General features: G+C 51.2%; 1 long non-coding RNA gene across 1 annotated transcript; it reads left to right on the top strand.

The window, feature by feature from the left end:
- Nucleotides 1-11,825: 11,825 nt before the first annotated feature.
- LOC144733829 (uncharacterized) lies at nt 11,826-18,359 on the top strand. The gene is made up of 5 exons (XR_013588410.1): nt 11,826-11,881; nt 15,035-15,116; nt 15,794-15,963; nt 17,154-17,214; nt 17,821-18,359. It is a non-coding gene; the product is annotated as an uncharacterized LOC144733829 (long non-coding RNA).
- The last annotated feature ends 2,939 nt before the right edge of the window (nt 18,360-21,298 follow it).

The raw sequence follows: 21,298 nt of genomic DNA, 5'->3' as shown, positions 1-21,298 counted from the left end.
ATCAAATCGAACTCGAACTTGTGACAGTGAGTCCCAGTGTGAAAACGAACCGTAGTAACTGTGTACAATGTTTATTAGGTTTATTAGGCTAACTCTGTTAACCTCGGAACCATGATCCTGTGGGACATGGAGCGGGGAATCCCAGGAATATAGATACAAAGCAGCTTATCACGTTGCTGCATTGTCAGCATAACGATAGACACTTGGCTGAATATATCAGGTTTTCAGGCGTTCGTCGCCACTGCGTGCTTCCAGTCGTATGCGTTGAGACATCGTGACTCCCCTTGGCAGATTCCATACACCCCCTGCTCACACGCATCCATGACTTTCCACCCTGGGCCTGTTCTGCTCACGCTGTGCCCTGGCTACTCGTGTTCTTCAGAGCGAGAAACCACAGACTGGACCTCTGTGGGACTGGCATGGCAGGTACGTACAACCGTGCGGGCGTGTTGTGGTAAATCGTTAGTTGTGTTATTTCACTTTGTTACTCCGATGCGCCTGGCCATTCAGGATTAGGGATGCCCCAACATTCAGACTGAGTGGTGGTGGTGTTGGAGTTAATAAAAAGGGGTTATTGCATCTAGGGTGAGTGCCGGATGGACCATGTTAGTAGAATAAAAGGGGGAGACATACACCTCCACTACATCTGTGTATCTGTGTCTCTGTGCATCTGTCTGTATTTCTGTCTTTGTGATTCTGTCTGTCTGTTTTTGTGTCTCTGTTTAAGCGTTTGTATATTTGTTTCTTCGTATTTTTTGCGGTGTTTCTTTGACTGTATGTTTCTGTACCTTTGTTTCTGTCTTTGTCTGTGTCACCGTGTTATTGTTTGTGTCTTCGTGTTTCTGTGTCTCTCTCTTGCACTGAGTGTTCTGCAATCTTTTCACGTGAGGGAAGCTACCCCCTCTCCATCTGAAAACGTCATCATCCAATTAACTCAGCATTTCATAAATAATAGCGTAGCATGTGAGGCTTAGACTGGATTCAAATATACAATAGGCACAATAGGCGACGTTTTTGGAAAGGGACTTCCCTTCTTTTCATAGCACATGCACAGAGAAGCCAGGAGAGAGGCAGATTGGATGCTAAGAGCTGGAGGCTGCATTGGTTTACACCATGGGCCTGGGGCCCGATGAGAATCACATTTCACACGAGTTTGAACGTTCAGGTTCTCATCAGCGGCAGAGTCAGGCTCGATTGAGCCTGATGAAGGTGAATCTGCTGCTGATGAGACAATGAAAGTCAAAACCGGTCCCGAGTATTGCTGGAACTGAAAAAAATGGTTCAAGCAAGCCTGACTCTTGGTGAGACACTGAATGTTAAAACCGGTCCAGAGTTTTACTTGTGAAGTATCGGAAAATGACGGCAGGAAACTCCTTGACGGGAACACACTTCTTTTATTAAATCTTGACTTGTAACAATACAACACGTGGCCTCTCTTCTTCACAATGCGCTTCTCTTGACTCTGGATTCTGTGCTGCCGGCTCTCTGTGCCTCGTGTAGACTCCGCGCCTCGGCTACACTCCTCTCTCGCCTCGTGTAGACTCTGCGCCTCTGCTACACTCTCCACTCGCCTCGTGTAGACTTTGCATCTCTCTCTCTGGCTACACCGTATGCATACTCGGCTCGTGTAGACCTTCCTCTCTCGCTGGCTACACCGTATGCATACTCGGCTCGTGTAGACCGTTCTCTCTCGCTGGCTACACACTATACATTACTCAGCTCGTGTAGACCGTTCTCTCTCGCTGGCTACACACTATACATTACTCAGCTCGTGTAGACCGTTCTCTCTCGCTGGCTACACACTATACATTACTCAGCTCGTGTAGACCGTTCTCTCTCGCTGGCTACACACTATACATTACTCAGCTCGTGTAGACCGTTCTCTCTCGCTGGCTACACACTATACATTACTCAGCTCGTGTAGACCGTTCTCTCTCGCTGGCTACACACTTATACCTTACTCTCCTCTACTCTCCATTACTCTCCTCTCCGGGCTCTATCTCTGCACCTTCGTCTTCATTCTTAGATGGTTCCACTTCTCCCCTGCTCCTCTGTGCATCACCTTATATACCCCTTCTTCCCGGGAGACGGAGCGGATGCGGACCTCAACGTCGGCACCGCTCCTCAGTTACCCAATCCCCACGCGCTATCCCTACGATCCGGTTCCGCTCAGCGCGTGTTTCCACTCCCCGACCAATCACACCGCGCTGCTACCCGATCACTCCCTCTGGGCGCGTCACCGGCACACAGCCAATCAGCAGCACTACCCCCACCCGCGCACTGACGCCTGCTCCTCCCCGTCAGCGCGCGTCACCACACACACACCCGTACATACGCGCTGGCACACGACATATACACCCAGCGCGTATCACCACTACATCACCCCCTCCCACATAGCTCGCAGCCGGCCCGGCTGCTAACAACAACCAACCGCGACGATAAAACGACAACCAACAAAAAAAAACCCCGTAACCCCCCGAGTGTGCCCCGTAACATAACACAACAACAACAACAACAAGAATAACTATGTACAGATTGACAATGAACCCGAAAAGTCAACAATAACACGATACGAGCAAATTCGAAACGAACGCGCCCCACGTCCCTGCGACTACACGCAGTGACGAGGCGCTCCAACTGCCCCGACTCCTCACGAGGCAGGTCATGCAAAGTAGCACGACCTGGCGCGAGTCCGTCTGGCTGGTCCATCGTATGGGGCGGGACACTGACGACCGTCCGGCGGTTCCGGCTGCTCCAGACGGCGCGGAACGGGCCTGAAAGGGCCGGCCCCGCCGCGGAGATCCGGCCGCCGGTGATCGGCAGCTGTCAGTTCCGAGACACCTGGGAGCAGATCAGGCGAAAATACGTGTGGATCAGGCAGAGACATTTCCCCCTCTGGGTCGCCGGTCACGTCACACGCCCGGCCATCACGACACAAGGGGAGGCCATATGGAGGCGAGAACGGTTTCAGTCGGGAGGGGTGAACGTACCACCGGCGCTTTCCCCACTTTATCTGAACGCACTGGGGCCGTGCAACGCGCACGACCTCCACGGGTCCCCTCCACGGTCTCAACAATTTAGGCGACGTAGCCAAGGGTGCCTGAGGGCAATGCAGCCAGGCCCTGTCACCTGGTTTCCATTCGTGCATGGACACCTTCCGTGCCCGCAACCGTTCATTAGCAATTTGGCGAGCCCGCGAATTAAGCCGCGCGGCCTCCCTCGCCTCTGTCAGCTTGTGAATATTAAACTTAATATGTTCTGCCAAATTAGAATTAGTTCGTGGAGCGGACAGGCCAAGTTGCGTTTCTATTGGCGGGTCAGCTTCCCGACCGTACATCAAATAGAATGGGGAAAACCCCGTAGCTGCATGGGGGGCCATTCTATACGCGGCAAGGACTCCCGGGACCTGCAGGTCCCAATCTACATGTGCCTCGCACACCTGCTGGCACAGCATGGAAGTCAAGGTTTTGTGGAGTCTCTCCACCATCCCGTCAGTCTGCGGGTGGTACGGGGAGGTACGCACCTTCTTGGTACCCAACAGATCGCACACCTCTTGCAACAATTTACTCGAAAAATTTTTACCTTGGTCGGTCAGCAGGCGTTCGGGAGCCCCCTTGTCCAGGACATAGCCCTGGACGAAGGCATCCGTCACAGCCGCTGCCGACTGGTTAGCGAGAGGCCACGCCATAGGCCATCGGGTAAAGTATTCGACCCCCACTAACAAATATTTATTCCCTCTCGGCGTGACTGGGAAGGGCCCCAAAATATCGAGTGCAACGAGCTCGTTGGTACGCGAGACCTGAATAGATTGCAGCGGTGGATTAGCTGCCACGGCCGGTGGTTTACGCCTGGCGCACTCAACGCACCCCTTCAGAATATGCACCACATCACTTCCCATTCCCGGCCAGTAATAGTCACGCTGAAGCAGGGCAAGCGTCTTGTTAACTCCCAAGTGCAAGAGGCGTTCGTGTGCCGCCAAGACAACCCTCCCCCTCACAGCGGAAGGCACCACGAGTGCGTTCCGCCGGGACAAACTGTCCCATTTCAATAACACGCCCCGCTCAAGTACATAGGAGCCGGTACGCTCCTGGTCCCCCTCGGGACCCCCAACCTTGCGGCGCAATGCTAGCAGCGAGCTGTCCGCCATCTGGAGGCGGCCCCATTCGCTGAGCGACAGCGAGAGCAGCGAGTCCCGACCCTGAGAGGCAGTGGAATCATCCCCGATCGGTGCGCCCGCTGTCGCAGCCAGTGCCCCCATCTCCCCCGCAAGCGTCGGTTTACAGCGCGCCGATCCCGACAAACACGCGCATTCATCACAAGGCAACAACCGCGACAAGCAATCGGCATTCGTGTGTCGCAACCCCTTACGGTACGTAGTCGTAAACTGATAGTCCTGGAGGACTTCCAACCAACGCGACAACTGGCCCGAGGGCTGGGCGACCCTCAATGAATACTGTAGCGCCGCGTGGTCCGTTCTGACTGTAAAGTGACGACCATAAAGATATGGCCTAAACTGCTGCACAAAAAAAACAATGGCAAGCAGCTCGCGACGGGTGACACAGTAGCGCTGCTCCGCCGGAGACAACACCCTACTACCGTAGGCGACAACTCTTTCGACACCCCCAACGACTTGGGATAGCACCCCCCCAATGCCCGTGTTGCTAGCATCCGTGTCCAGCAAAAAGGGACTGGCAAAATCGGGATAACACAAGGGTGGGGCACCCACCAAGGCGTCCCGGAGGGAGCGAAACGCGGCCTCCTCCTCCGGTCCCCATTTGAACTTCACTCCCTTCGCCGTTAGAGCGTGCAAGGGTTTTGCAATAGTGGCGAAGTGCTCAACGAACCGCCGATAATAAGAAGCAAACCCGATGAAACTACGCACGTCGGAAACGGACGTAGGTGTCGGCCACGAACCGACACAATCCGTCTTCGCGGGATCGGTGGAGATCCCCGAAGAATCGACAATGTGACCCAAGTATCTAACGGACCTACGAAGGAGGTGACATTTGGCCGGTTTAAATTTCAACTTAGCCGATCGCATTCGCAAGAACACCCCTCTCAATCGCCGGAGGTGTTCCTCAAACGTTTTACTGAAAACAATGACATCGTCCATATAAATCAAGCATGTATCCCACTGCAAGCCCGACAAAACCAGCTCCATAAGTCGCTGAAACGTCGCTGGAGAGGAGTGAAGTCCCATGGGTAACCGGTTAAACTGGAACAGCCCCCCTGGAGTCCGAAATGCTGTCTTAGGTTTCGACTCTTCGTCGAGCGGCAACTGCCAAAACCCCGATAACAAATCAAGAGTCGAAAAATATCGCGCACCAGACAATGCATCGAGGGACTCATCCATCCTGGGGAGCGGATACGCGTCAGCCACAGAGATCTTATTCAGGCGACGGAAATCAACGCAGAATCGCAGGGACCCGTCCTGCTTCTTAACCAGCACAATAGGCGCTCCCCACGGGCTAGAGGAGGGCGAAATAATATCGGCTTCTAGCATATCGTTAACAGCCGACTGAACATGTTCCTTCTCCACGGGACTCAGTCGGAAGGGATTTAGCCTGACCGGCGCCGCATCGCCCGTTTCAATGTGATGGTGCAACAAATCCGTGCACCCAATGTCATACTTATGTTTACTGAATACATCAGAGAATTCAATGAGCAACTCGCGCAGCGCACCCAACTGCGCCGCCGACAAATCGTCCGAGGCGGCACATAACGAATGGACCCACTCAAGGTCTTCCCTTGGCTCAACGTTCCGCGCGGGGCTCGAGCCCACCTGCGCAACCAACCCATCATCCCCAGGGACCTGCGCCGCGTGAGCCAGCACGGTGCCCTGCGGAATGACAGCTGGTCGCGACCCCGCGTTCAAAACCATCACAAACGGATCCCTGTCAGCCCGCACCAAAGTGTGAGCCACCGATAAATCAAGACCCCCGACAGCCTTGTTAGAAGGACCCAAAAGCATACTCTGTCCCGAAGCCTCCCTCACCCATGGTTTCCGCAACCGGAGGGGAATCAACATCTGTGAACCCGGGGGCACTTGCACTGTCTGCGTCGCCACCGCTTGTATCGTAGCGCACGCCGTCCGAATGTCAGTAGGGCCCGTCAAAAATGAAATCCGGCGACCCGATGGCAGTTCAATGCATCGTTGATCGATAAGAATTTTAATGGGCATTTTAGCCAAAAAGTCAGTGCCCAAAAGACACGGAACTGCCAAAGAAGACGAAACGAAAACGGGTCCCGACAATTTGATATCTCCAATGCAAATGGACGCCCTAACCTGACCGATAATGCCCAACGATCCCCCATTAGCGGCGTAAAATGGCACATCCACTGGAAGCAGCGGACGACATTGGACCGGAAGAATATTATAAATGAGGTCCGATATAATAGTTGCCGATGCCCCCGTGTCCACTAACACCCTAATCTCAACCCCATCAATAGATCCCGTAACAACGGACGAACCCGCCGAAGCAGCCACAATTCTATGCCCCAATTCCGCCCATTCAATGTCCCCCTGGTCCCGGCCGAACCCCCCTCGCCGAACCGAATCCCCGAACCTTAACCGGCCCTCCTCCGCCGCAACGCGGCGTCCCATGTGTGCCGAATAAACAGGCCGAGCGTGTGAGGTGCCGCGACTTGCCGGGGATTGTAGAGATGACTTGGGCTCTCGGTCGTCGTCCAGCCGAGCTCCCATGGCGCGCTGCCGCGGAGCGCGGCACCCGGACGCCACGTGGCCCCGGAGGCCGCAGTTATAGCACGTGACGAGGGTCGGAGTAGATCTTGGTTGCTCCGACTTTCGGCCCGATCGCAGAGGCGACCGGGCCCCCGGCCTCCAGTCCCCTGGTCGTCCCGTGGCGAACGCCTCCTCTCGTGGGCTGACGACTTGGGGTTCGGCGACCACCAAACCCGGGGCTGCGACGACAGCAGCGTTGCAACCAACGCCTTGCTTCCGTTGCAGGGCCTCGTGCGCTTGAATACTCGTGGCGACTCTCAAAGAAGAAATATCAATCTCGTCAGCTGTGTTGATAGGGACCCCCAGGTCCTGCGCCAACTTGAGCAGCTGCTCCAAAACCATCGCGTCTTGGCCCTCCTCGTCCATCCGAGGGAACGCAGCATCAGCAAGAGCCAGCAACGCCGTGCGATAGGCCAGCGCGGTCTCCGTGGCCGCTTTCCGTCTTGCGTAGAACTGATGGCGGCACGTAGAGGGAGGCCCGTAGACCCTGGCCAACAAACCCAGCGCATCCTTCAGCGTGGAGCGGTCCGACTTCCGTGCAGCCCTGAAGGCCGCGAGCGCATCGTCGTCCAGCATGGCGGGCAATGCCCGCAGCGCCGTAGCATCGGACCACGCTGACATCTCTTGATGCGCCAAAAACCTTCGCTGAAATTGGCCCCAGTCTCCGCCTTCCGCCTTGAAGGCTGACAACGTGGGCAGGCGCTGCTGAAAAATGAAGTCATCCGCCTCGTGGTTCCTCTCCGCCTGTCCGTCGGTGTCTAAGATGGCGGCTCCAGCAGCAGACGTAAGATGGCGGACCCCCTCGCGCGCTGATGACGTCGATGTGCGCGCTTGGGAACCCACCACCACGTGGCGCTCGCCGTTCCCGCCAAAAGTAGGCCCAGGCGCAATGGCGGGAATCCCCCATTCGTTTTGGCGGGAAACTGCGGGGCGACCTTGTAAAATGTCCCCCACCGTCCCCGCTCCTCCCGACGAGCTGATCTCCGCCAAGATGGACGCGGCGGCGAGCAGCAGCTCCGCCAGTCGGGAGTGCGCCTCACGAAGCCCGGCGTCTGTCCCCGGTCGCTCGGCCGGCGCCGTCGACGGACCCTGCAGCGTGGGCAAGTCCTCTTCCTCACCCCCCGCCACCAGCGGCCCCGAGTCGTCCAGGTCTTCCTCGCGGTCAATCCCGTGGGTCCTACGGGTCTTCCTCGTCTCCATACTTGGAAGCCCGTTTCACTTCTGACGCCAGATGAAGTATCGGAAAATGACGGCAGGAAACTCCTTGACGGGAACACACTTCTTTTATTAAATCTTGACTTGTAACAATACAACGCGTGGCCTCTCTTCTTCACAATGCGCTTCTCTTGACTCTGGATTCTGTGCTGCCGGCTCTCTGTGCCTCGTGTAGACTCCGCGCCTCGGCTACACTCCTCTCTCGCCTCGTGTAGACTCTGCGCCTCTGCTACACTCTCCACTCGCCTCGTGTAGACTTTGCATCTCTCTCTCTGGCTACACCGTATGCATACTCGGCTCGTGTAGACCTTCCTCTCTCGCTGGCTACACCGTATGCATACTCGGCTCGTGTAGACCGTTCTCTCTCGCTGGCTACACACTATACATTACTCAGCTCGTGTAGACCGTTCTCTCTCGCTGGCTACACACTATACATTACTCAGCTCGTGTAGACCGTTCTCTCTCGCTGGCTACACACTATACATTACTCAGCTCGTGTAGACCGTTCTCTCTCGCTGGCTACACACTATACATTACTCAGCTCGTGTAGACCGTTCTCTCTCGCTGGCTACACACTATACATTACTCAGCTCGTGTAGACCGTTCTCTCTCGCTGGCTACACACTTATACCTTACTCTCCTCTACTCTCCATTACTCTCCTCTCCGGGCTCTATCTCTGCACCTTCGTCTTCATTCTTAGATGGTTCCACTTCTCCCCTGCTCCTCTGTGCATCACCTTATATACCCCTTCTTCCCGGGAGACGGAGCGGATGCGGACCTCAACGTCGGCACCGCTCCTCAGTTACCCAATCCCCACGCGCTATCCCTACGATCCGGTTCCGCTCAGCGCGTGTTTCCACTCCCCGACCAATCACACCGCGCTGCTACCCGATCACTCCCTCTGGGCACGTCACCAGCACACAGCCAATCAGCAGCACTACCCCCACCCGCGCACTGACGCCTGCTCCTCCCCGTCAGCGCGCGTCACCACACACACACCCGTACATACGCGCTGGCACACGACATATACACCCAGCGCGTATCACCACTACACTTGTGTAGAGTAGTAAATAATGACGTTACGTCACGCTCGCCCTCCGGTGCAGTGACCTCAGAAAGTGACGTCATGCACGGCGGGTGGGACGGTGACGTCATGTCCCCCGGGGATATTTAGGGTCGGACCCGTGACGTGTTACGGGGAGCCAGGAACGTGGGAAGTTGAAGTTGGGACCGAGGGTATGGGGAAATTAGCACCAGGCTAGGGTAGCCTGTGTGAGGGCTAGCCCCTGTACCCTTCCCCTGGGGTGTGGACTGTAGGCAGAGAGCGTGCAGTACACGGAGTCGTGTGTGAAGAAAAGTCCTTAATAAAACAACTGGCGCAAGCCCTTACCAGAAGCTCTGTCTCTGTGTGGTTCTACAAGATTCTCTGGGTGTCAAGATTAACCACACAACACTTGTAAGAACAAATGGTTAAAGTGAGCCAGAGGCCCTCTGATGCTTTGTCTTTATCGGCCTTGATAGCAAGCTGAGTGTTACAGAGTATCAGAGGAGGTGGGAGTGTGCGTATTTGCCTTTTCGGAGTGGGTGGAATGCTAAGTTTACCAAACTAAAGTGAGTATCCATCGCCCTGCATGAACATAAAGGGCTGTTTGATTCTGCCCACGTATGTATGTTGAACTTCTTTTGAAGCATACGTAGCCAACCGTACTAATTGGAGGTCCACGTGTGGACATAAAAGCCATCACCATCTTAACCACACGTTCATGGCGTTGTGTGAGGCTTCTAGGCTTCATGATTGCATTGGGTAGCTGATAGAGGTTCTTGAGAGGCACCTGGGGCCTAAAGGTGCGGTAGAGGGAATGGACACTTGGACCAGAGGAGAAAACTGCACCACGTGGTGTGTGTAAACACGTCATAGTGGTAGTCAAGTTGGGAGGCTGAGTTGATTAATTGCAAGGGCCCTTAATCAGACCATGCCGATAGTGACTCATCGGGGCCACTGCGCATCAGCGTCCACATCGAGTGGAACTGTTCTATGCATGACGAGGAGGCACAAGTCCCACCGTGGGTCTCAACGGGGAGTCGGTGAAGCCCAGACCCAAACCCCCCTCCCCCCGCTCATGTGAACTCCGAGTTGCATGACATACAGACGAGTTTGAGTCGACGTTACCAATATTAGATTTTTTATTACGTCTTTTAAACCAACAATGATAATTATACAACTATGAATAAGATTAATCTTAACTGTTAACAGGTGGCCTTGGTACTTGCCCTTTTTGGCTTCATCTGTTATATCACCAGGCCACCTCAGCTCTCAAATGCTGGTTCAGCTATGCCCTTCCATGTCCTGGAAACTGTGGCGAGGTCATCCTCTGAGGACTGCCCGGATGAAAACCAGGATGGCAGGGCCCAGCGTAGGGCTAACTACACTAATGAGCTAGTCCCATGTGTATGGCGTGTGTAGTGTATAGTGTGTACAGTCAGTTCTGCTATAACGTGTTTTGATCACGCTAATAATGTATTAAGGAACACATTCTTTTTATAACGCGATTGAGTGAACAGAACTACGCCGTGCGAGTAGAAATAAGCGGTTGTATGGCTGCCTCGGCATAACATCACGATGCAAGGCGCTCCTAGATGCTACCCATGCACCTCAGTCTTTGTTCAGCCTACATACGCATCTCGCGTGTCATCGCAGACTGTGTTTTACTCTATACAGTATTGCTGTATTTGTCTCGCTTTATCATGCAACTTTGTTGATTTTTTTATTACAATGCAATATTAATTAATTAATTACCCAAGTTTCTTTCAAATATTCTGTGTTCATCATGTTGTTAGTAACTTTATTTGCTAATATAAAAATTTTAAACATTATAAAGTACTTTTTTGGGTGAAAAAGGTGTAACTTTTGATGCTATGGAAACAAATTAAGCCTTTAACATGTCTTTCCTATGCTTGCTTAATAACTAAATTACAGTCAACCCTTCTGCATCACGGCATTCCCCATCGCGGTTTCAATATATCGCGGGGTCGGCATAAGAAATTAAATGGGAATTTTTGGGGAGTTTTTGGGAGTTTTGCGAAAGCCACAGATGACATGCGAAGCTCAGCAGACGACACAAAAAGTTTAGTAACTCATAAATGCATAAAATATATGTACAGTACTGTATAACATTAATCTATTGTATCTTTTAATACCATAAATATACACAATACATTTTACGTTACATTTTGTAAAAAGTGAACGTTTTCTAAAAGAACGCAAAAGCCATCAGACGACACGCAAAGGCTGAACATGTAGAGATAACTTAAAAAGTTTAGTAACTGGAGGTGCTCGCTTCGCTCGCCAAGGGGACCAAACATTTTATGCGGGTTTTCCAGATCGCGGAGGGCCTGCTCCCCTAATCCCCGTGATGTGTAAGGGTCGACTGTACTTGCTTTATTACCAAATTACTTAATGACCGTATTCATGGAACCAATTACCCTCGTTAAGAGCGGTTTTATTGTATTTATGTGGGGTTAAAAAACTCAGTAGATGGGATCTGATATTGACGCTAGCACCGGAAGTTGCTCATGTATTCGTTTAGACGAGCGTGTGTGTATACGATGTGTGGAATGTGTACATGCCCAGGATGAGCATTACGGTCGCATGCGGTGCATTTCTTAAAGCCACGGAAGAATGAGCATACGGCCCTGTACGCACGAACCAGATGTGACTGCTTCTTCTCTTTCTGCAGGGGCTCACCCCACTGCCTCGTCTCCTCCTTGGCGGATGCCTCTGAGTGGATTGATGTGTCCACAAGAGGCACACACGGACTCGGCATTTCCTCATCCCTCAGCCAGCTGTGCGCCAGTGCGTCTGCTGGTGTCATCCGCAGAGCTGGATCCCATCTGTTGAGACACAGAAATATGTGGCACACGTGGTAAGGGTGATAATGATGTAAGGATTTATGTGCATTTCTTTCTCTCACTGTATCCATTAACTTAAGTGTGTATGTTAAACTTCTTCCGCACCGTACATAGCCAATTGCAGGTGCGGGTGAAGGACAACAAACTACATTCAATACTGAGTTATAAAAAGATGTAATTTTCAATCTAGAGTTAAAAGTTAATTTCCCAGTGATATTGTGACTCATTTGTGGTAAGCACTTTGTGTGTAATGAGTGCGACCTTAAAATGTATTCGTTCAGCAAATGTAATCTAATGCAGCTCCATGAACACTGGACGGACATGGTTGAATCTTGCAAAAAAAGTTGTACATGCTGCAGCTTCCTAATGCTTTTTCCAGATGTCCCGTAGACTAGTGAGTTGCAATAATCGAATACACCACGATGTTGGCTATGTCATGACTCAATAGTGGCTGATTGTGTCATAGAGCCCTGATTTTAAAAAATTGCAGGACCTGACTATATATATAAAAAAAATAGAAGCAGAAATCCTCCACTATTGGTGATGACTGTCAGATGAACCTTCTGTTCTCCCCACTGTGCCACCTTGATGTATTTGTCCCCCTGGTGCTCCACTCATTGTGAACATCGCTCCACCACCCTCAATTGTTATTGGAGGGCCAATGCTTCCAACTGCCCAGTAGCCTGGCATTGCCCAGTGGCATCCTTCACGAGCCCCCTCCACATAGATGATATACATATATCGATATATGTTCCTTTTAAGGGCTTTTCTGTAAGGGTATGTGAGTCTATGGGTCTCTATAAGTGTAGAGACCATATGAGTGTATGAGTCTGGGTCTTTATATGTGTAAGGACCATGTCAGTACACGTGAGTCTATTGGTCTATTTATAAATGTATGGCTGATGTAAGTGTATGCAAGTTCGTGGGTCTCTATGTAAGTGTGTGGACATTAAGGGCCTTCATGATGGTGGCCAACCTCAGGTAAAGCTACGTGGCCAGAAGTCAGAGCCATTCCCTGTTTACCTTGGGGTGCGCGAAAGGGATGTCCTCTGCATCCCACATTATTTAACATCTTTTCGTCCATGTAGTTTGTAGAGCCTTTGATGGCTGTACCAGAGAAATTTCCATCTGGTACAGAGATAATGGGAGACTGGGTGGGGTCGAGTAATGGCTCGCTATTGGTCAACCATGTAATGTATGCTGATCTGGTGATTGCTGCTCACTCAGAGGAGGAGTTGGAAGCACTACTGCTGAACCTGGAGATTGCCACTCAGAGGTGGGGCCTCACCATCAGCCCCACCAACACTAAGCACCTGCATGGGTATTTTGTACCATCAAACACTCCACCCCCCCATACCTGGCCAGTGTGCTTATGACCAGCTCCGGTTCGACAGCAGAGGTCTTACTGAATCAGCAGTTGGGCGTCGTTTTTTTATCGGCTGAGCAATGCTGTGTGGAAGCTATCTGGTTTGTCGCTCCACACGAAGCTTCAGATCTTCTCGGGCACAGTCATGCCCTCTCTTCTCTATGCTTGTGAAACGTGGACCCCTCTAAAGGAATATCTGTGCCTGTTATAAACGTTTAGGCTGGCCTTCCTTCGATCCATCCTAGGTTTATCCAGGCTGGATTGTGTGAGGAGCTCACAAATTCTTGAAAGATTTGGACACATTCCCATCAGTGAGCTCCTCCGACAGGTAAGGCTGCATTGGCTGGGTCATGTAGCCCGCATGCCCAGCCACCGCATACCCAAGCAGCTTCTGTTTGGTTGCATCGAGGGGGATAAATTGGCACGACACGGGCTGGAGAAGAGATGGACTGATGCGGTACGGGAGGATGTGGAGCTGAGTTGACTTGCCGAAGACTGCTACCTGCAGTGTCAAGATCGGCCTCTGGAGGAGGCTCATGAAGGACGCTACTGGGCAGGTGGAGACAGCCGCCCTCGGAGGGCAGAGGAGTGATGCGCACAACACTTAGTGGAGCGCCAGGCGGCTAAAATTCAGTAAGTTGGCACAGTAGGAGGTACAGTGGTGCATGTGTCAGTCATTTCAATCAGCCAAACCATGGCACCCGCTGGCTATGTCCCATGACCTACAGTCAGCGAGCCTTCGGCACTCCACGTCTCAAAGTGCACCTAGCCTGGCACAAGCGCCATGGTCACATCACCATCACTTAGGGGCAAATGGCGGTATTGGTATGGACCATGTGAGTGTATGAGAGTCTATAGGTCTCTCTATACACGTGTAGTGTAATAACGCAGGCTGCTGACAAGAAAGCGGTACTGGCAGCAGGGGGCAGTGCACACGTCAGCAGCGGGAGATCTAAAAAGAAGCCCAGGAAGAAATCGATCTGGAAGCCTGAGAACCCACAGCTGGTCGTGTTTGTTGATGGCCGGAAAGAGGATGCGCCCGGTAGCCAACTCGGCCACTGTACACCCCAGCCCCCACATGTCAATCGGGAAAGATGACATGCGGCCCAGGTATGCCTCTGAGGCAAGGTACGCGGGGGAACCAAAAATCTGTGAACCTGTGAATTACAAAATACAAACATAACCAATATAGCCTTTAACAGCAACACACAGGCACGAAAAAACATGTATACAAACACATGTACTCACCCATAAGTCTAGACACATGCACACACAGGTGAAGAGACGCAAACACATGTGCACACACACAAAACGTCCCCATATAGCCTTTAACAAATGTATCTGGCATTTGCTTTTAGCGAGCACCTAATGAAGGCCTGAACAACACACACGAAGATGGGTGGCCAGCACCACGCCCAGCCACCTTTGTCTTCTAAACTGGTGGTGCCTAGACACCGCACATGGTACTCATTTATGGCTGAGTCGACCTAGGGGAGGCCCAGGACTGGTTCAGATATTCATGAACGCAAATTTTACTAGTCACCAGGATTGTAGTGCTGTCGACTAACCCCAACACTACGGTTCCTCACTGCATAAACCAAGAAAAGTTCCCCCGTGTAGCCTTAGACATTGTTGGGGCAGGTGCAATTAGCGATTGTCGCTGTGACTGACGCTTGGCAAGAGCGCGCCACCTCTTCTGATTCCCCTGTTTAATCTGTATTGTGGTACATGATCGATCCACTGCTGGTTGAATTCTATCAACATAACCTCTGTGTGTGAATCCCTTCTGCCTCTCTTCTAGAACAACATCATGGTCAAAGACACCGTGGCTGGCACCATTAGGGGCATGGATTTTAAGACCAGCTTTACTGTGGGAAGTCAACGTGAGTGACCTCATCTGCGTGTGCCCAGCCACCGCATCCCCAAGCAGCTTTTGATCAGCCAGATAGATAGGGCTAAACGGGCATTGCACGGGCTAGAGAACATATTGACTGATGTGGTACAGAAGGATGTGGAGCTGATTGAACTTGCCAATGACTGGTACCAGCAGTGTCAAGATCAGCCTCTATGGAGGAGGCTTGTGAGGGACCCTGCTGGGTAGTTGGAGGCAGTTTCCCTCACAGCATTGAGCGGAGCACCGGGCGGCTTAAATGTAATGAGGTGGCACAGTGGAGAACACAGTTGGTGCATCTGCCAGTTATCTCAGTCAACCCATGGGACCTGGGTCTGTTCGGTGACCACCTACCAGTGGGCCTTCGACACTTCACGTCTTACAAGTACACCTAGCATGGCACAAGCACCATGTTGACGTCACCACCACTTCGTGGTGAATGGCGGTTGTTGTAAATGTGCATACCTGTCTGTCTGTGTATGTGTTTGAGTGTCTGCGTGTGTCCGTTGTGTATGGGGTCTATGTCTGTCTTTGTGTGAGTGTCTGTGTGTGGGCATCTGTGTATGAGCATCTGTGTGTGCGTATATATGTGACTGCATGTGTGATGACGATGCTGTTAAAGGCTAAGCGAGCACAGTGCATGCATTTTTTGTTGTTGTGATTGTGCAGCCAGACACGGTGATGCCCTGCCATACATAGCTCCGGAGATGTTGCTGGGCTATGATTTATCCTGCACTGCCGACATTTGGTCACTGGGCTGCATGGTAGCAGAGATGGCCACTGGAAAGCAATTATTCCAGCCCAACAACGAAGACGATTTTCTTCTGTCCTGCATGGAGGTATTTCGCACAATGTCCGCTCGTGGGTTAGGGGGGGCCGTATGGTGATTTGGCGAATTATAGCTGTTTGTGCTGTGTGCGTGTTTACACGTGCGTGTGTGTGTACATGTGTATCTTGTACATGTGTGTACACGGTAGTGTAGCGGTTAACACGGTGCGCTACGAACCTGGAGACCCAAGTTCTATTCTGGCTGTCAGCCAACATGTGACGATTATCTGAACCGGTCGTGGGCCTCCCCTAGGTCGACTCGGATTCCAATGAGTACCTGGTGCAGTGTAAACATCACCACTAGGGAGAAAAAGGCGGCCAGGAGTGGTGTTGGCCACCCACCCCCCTCGGGTGGCGTGTCAGCCTTCAGAGGTGCTCCTCGCTAACATCACTTGCCCCAAGTCTGTTTAGGTTATACCGGGGATCTTTGTCTTGTACATGTGTGTACACGTGTTTGTCTTGTCTATGTGTGTGACCAAAAGTATGTTAAAGCTATATGGGGGATATTTGTCTTTGCCTTTGTGTATAGAATGTGTGGTGTAGTAGTTAGTGCACCGCGCTGTGCTACAAACCCCAGCAGAGAACCCGAGTTTGATTCCCACTCATGGCCACTGCCACCACCAGCACCGGTGGCAGCAATTGATCCTCATGGTGGTACACCAGGGTATCAAATAATACAAAATGGCCGAGGCAATTAAATATTTTATTTCTGGGACACTTTTTTTTCCAGGGGTGTACTTAACTCCGCGACTGGGGTACCAATCAATGTGAAATCAGTGTTACTCCGCGATGTCGAAACACCAAATATTAGCATTAAAAAATCCGTTTTCGAAAAAGTAAACTTTTAAGAGTGCATTGTGTACAGCTCGTTGAGATGAGTCGATTACTGCATCGCCTACCATCACCAGACTAAAAATTACTGCATCACGGACATTATGCGAGAGCCGAGGAACTATGGTACCCTGGGGTACCGCCCTGAGGTTAAATTATCAGAACTGGTCCCGAGGCCTCTCCTAGATCAACTCCGCTTCAAATAAGTACCTAGTTTGGTGTGTGACGTACCTGGGGTGATGTGATCAACCATGCCCTCGTGTGCCACAGTTCCAGCCTCAATACATGCTGCTACTTGCTTACAGCACTTGCCCCAACAGTCTACTGAGGGTTTATGATTGACCTCTGTCTTTGTCTGAACCGTGTGCAGAGGCTGGGTGTGCCCCCAAGAAACTTCATACATGCCGCTCCTTACGGATTGATATACTTTGGTAAGTTAAAAGGGGTGGCTTGGGGCTGTTATTGCGTAATTCCAACGGAGTGATGTGTTTTTTTTCCGAGTAGAAGGGTTGGTAGGTGGATGGGTAGATGGATGGGTAGGCGTGTGCGTGGGTGTGAGGGGGTGGCGGGGATAAGTTACAAAACAACACCCTACCTCAAAGGTGGTGCCGGTCGGTAACGCTGTGGTAAGCAATGCCAAGGGAGAGAAGGTCAATTTCAACATGCAATTCCCCTCATGGGGCTTGTAGCCACCGCTGAGGCCAATGGGTGCGAGAGGCTGGTAACCCCTCCACCTTAAATTTAATTACCACAGCCAGTCATCTCAATCAGTCAACCCATGGTACCGGAGTCTGTCCCATGACCTCCTGCCAGTGAGCTTTTGACACTTCAGGTGGCCTTAAAGTGCACATAGCCTGGTACAAGCGCCATGGTGATGTCACTGCCACTTAGTGGCAAATGGCGGTTATTGTTGTTGAGTAGGCCGTGGGGGGATGGTTAGGTGAGTGGGTTGGCGAGTGGGTGGGTGGATAGGTGGGTGAGTGATGTGGTTTGTAACTATGTGTATCTCTCTCTTCCGCTGTGCATGGCCCCTACAGGTGGTTGGAAGAAACCATGTGGTACGTCTGGGTCACGTCGTCACCGCTGAGCCATATCACAAGAGGTGGAGCTGATGTGGTACAGGAGGATGTGGAACTGAGTGAACCTGCCGATGACCTGTACCAGCAGTGTCAAGATCGGTGTCTGTGGAGGCCCATGAAAGATGGGCAGTGGCAGGCTAAGTGCATTTTTAGGCTACTGGGCAGTGGAGTACTCCCCGCTGCTGGTGAAAATTCCTGGACCTCGTGGAAGAAGGGAAGAAACGTAAATCCTTGAAACGTGCCTCTCACCACGTGTGCCCCCGCGTGCCTCTCAACAGATGGGATCCAAATCTTCGGATGACTCCCACTCAGGCGCTCGCACACAGTTGGCTTCAGGGCATGGCCGAGGTCCATGATCAAGGGGCAGCCACGGCCACAACCAGCACCACCATTACCACCGCTACCACCACCGCTGCTAGCAGTGTGCAGGGCCTGATAGCGCTGAGATCCAGAGAAGAGGGCTCCGGAGAATACGATGCAAAGTCTGGAGCCGCTGAGCCACGGTAAGCAACTCTGCATGTGTCCTGTGTATGTGTTTATTATTTTTTATCGTTATTACTATGCTTGTTTATCCAGAATGAACATCATTGAGTCTCAAGACAAAATATTCAAGAGGGCCCTGCCAAGTTTTGTTCGCAGTAGGGAACAAAGTTACTGTGTGTGATCCCAATTGAGTGCTTTAGAGGTCGATTTTGATCCAAGACCAGTGGTATTGTATTTGTGGGTTCAGTTTCGGGGAAGAAGCTGCTGAACCCAGAGGAAACCCATGCAGAACGGGGGGAGAACCCAAGTGCATTCCAGCCTACCCCACGTGTACATTCATCTGTAGACCGATTTATTTTCCATAATTGGTTTGTGGGTGAGCCCACAGAACCATGCGGCCAAATCTTCACCATCTAACCCTTCATTCACCGTAAAATGCGTTGAGGTGCGAGATGTGATATGCAAGTGCCTCATTGCGTTGTAAAGCACTCTGAGATGCCATCGAAGTCAAGATGGGCAGCTTTATCTAACACGAATCACCATCAGATATTTTTACAACAATCGTGCATGGGTGATGTGGCCCAGCGGCAGCACTCTTGATGGTTATTACTGCCATGACAGGATGTCAATACATGATGCACCCTCTCCTTTGCAGTGGATGTTGAAGATCTCCCCTAAGTTCGTTCAAAACGAGTAGGCCATTGTGTGCCAGGGGTCATATTTGCCCCAATTAGAATATCATGAAAACAAAAAGAAATCATGACAAATTACTTAGTTGTATTTACAAAGCAACGCTGCCTGCTACTGTGACACTACAGCAGACTGTATGAGACACAGTGGCACATTCCTTCGTGATAATCTTGTCCCATCAGAATGACAGCTCTGACATGAAACGTACTCAATTTTTTTCAGTTATTAAGCTCGGTTTAATCTGCCACACCAATGGGAGATGGGGAGGTGACTGCAATCTCTGTCATAGCAAAAGGTGGAGTCGTATCGTGCGTGTGTCTTCACAGAGTGAAACCGGTGCAGCCCACCTCACTTGCCCAGACCTCTGAAGAGGAAACAGAGGTTGTGGTGGAAAATGAAGGACACCAAAAGACTGAGGTGGAGGAGGAAGAGAAAACGGAGGAACAGGATCAGGAGACAGAGGAGGACAGAGGAGGAGATGGATAAGGGGGCAAATATGGTGGAGGAAGAGAAGATGGTGGTGGAGGAGATGATGGTGCAGGAGGTTGAGAAATTAGAGAATGAGGTGACGGACGTGGAGGAGGAAGAGGAGACGGAGGAGACGGCGGAAGAGGAGCCGGAGGAGGAGGAGCCGGAGGAGGAGAAGCCGGAGGAGACGGAGGAGCCAGATAAGGGGGGAAATATGGTAGTGGAGATGATGGTGCAGGTGTTTGAGAAGTTGGAGGAGGAAAAGGAGATGAAGGAAATGAATAAGAAGCGAGGTGCATGGCTCGTGTGGGGAGAGCAATACGCTCACTCCTCCGCCGCGTGCTACTGTGCGGTGGCCGGTCCACCCCACAGTAGGGGTGGTAGTGGTGGTGGTCGTACATTTGTGTAAACCACGAATGCTATCACCACACCACCCACCCTCCCCCCGTGATACACATTTTTAGTCTATTAGTGTAAATATTTTTAGTCTATTTCTGTATATATTTTGTCTATTGCTGTACATATTTCCTTGGATACAATGCATTTAATAAACCGTCCTAATTTATTCACATTTTTGTTCAGTTACATTATTGCTTTACTTGTGGTGTGGTCAATGGATATTGTTCGGTGGATCAAACCGAAACAAGGTTTTATTCAAAAATCTGTGGCTGCTGATTCTCTGGCTGGCTGGAGACTGCAAACTCACCCAGAAGCCAGGCCACAAGGACTTGGGCTCAGGGTTAGCGGCAGTAACAACCGACTTGCTTTAAATATTGCTCCAGAAGAACACCGTCATACTTTGGTTCTTCAGATGGTGCAGGTTTTAAAAAGACAACTGAATGTGTGCTGTCTTGTCTGAAGTATGGCAACAGTTTCCGACAATGCCTGTGCATACAGTGAACGTCATGACACATCCAGAATGGGTTCCTTTGAGCTTGGTGCAACAATTATTGACGATTGAGAAATGCAACATTTGTCATCATCGCGTACATTGATTAAGTAGAATATGCTGGCAAATATCTCCTTAATGTCGTACATGTTTTCCCAACTGTGAAAAATGTATGATTGAAAGTTGCCTCCATGTGCAGATGGTAATGTTTCTGGTTCTGGTCCAACAGTGACCACTATTGGATGCTGCGTGTAAAAAACGTGTTATGGGAGCCAATAGTGGTTTGGATAACAAACATTGCATTGTTTCAATCCAGGAAATCACTGCGTGGGTTTATCAGTGTTGATAATGGTTTCAAAGGAACAGCACATCGCAACAGCGCATTCCAAATTGTGTCGAACGCACTGCCTGTAATCTGGTTAGTAAGAAACACGTTTGGTTTTAAATGGATAGAACTCGACCTTCTGCCATATTCATCATTATGGACCCCGATTTGTAAGCATTAATCACACAAACCTAGCACCTGATTTATTTGAGTCGCTAAGCTCACGAGCAACAGGGCTTTTGTGGCGAGGTTTTAATGTACCCCCAGTTAGCACGGTTGGCTATGTACGCTGCAAATGAAGTTGGAGAAGGCGAGGGCTCCTAAATGACTGCAAGGCAAAGTTTTGTGACCCACATATCACAGGGGCGACAGTGCCGGCTGGAGCCATCGCTGTTGGAACCACATGGGCAGGGGACCCAGAAGGTGTCCTCCATCCCACCATCTGCGCCAGTAGAACCACCACAACCAACAACCATAACTAAAACCACAACTAGAACCACAAATTCAACCACGAACATAACCACAACTAGAACCACAACTATAACCACAACTAGAACCACAAATTCATCCACAACTAGAAC

This window comes from Lampetra planeri, chromosome 48, assembly GCF_965212315.1.
Source record: "Lampetra planeri chromosome 48, kcLamPlan1.2.h2, whole genome shotgun sequence".
Lineage (NCBI taxonomy): Eukaryota > Metazoa > Chordata > Hyperoartia > Petromyzontiformes > Petromyzontidae > Lampetra > Lampetra planeri.
This window is presented reverse-complemented; position numbering and strand designations above follow the sequence as displayed.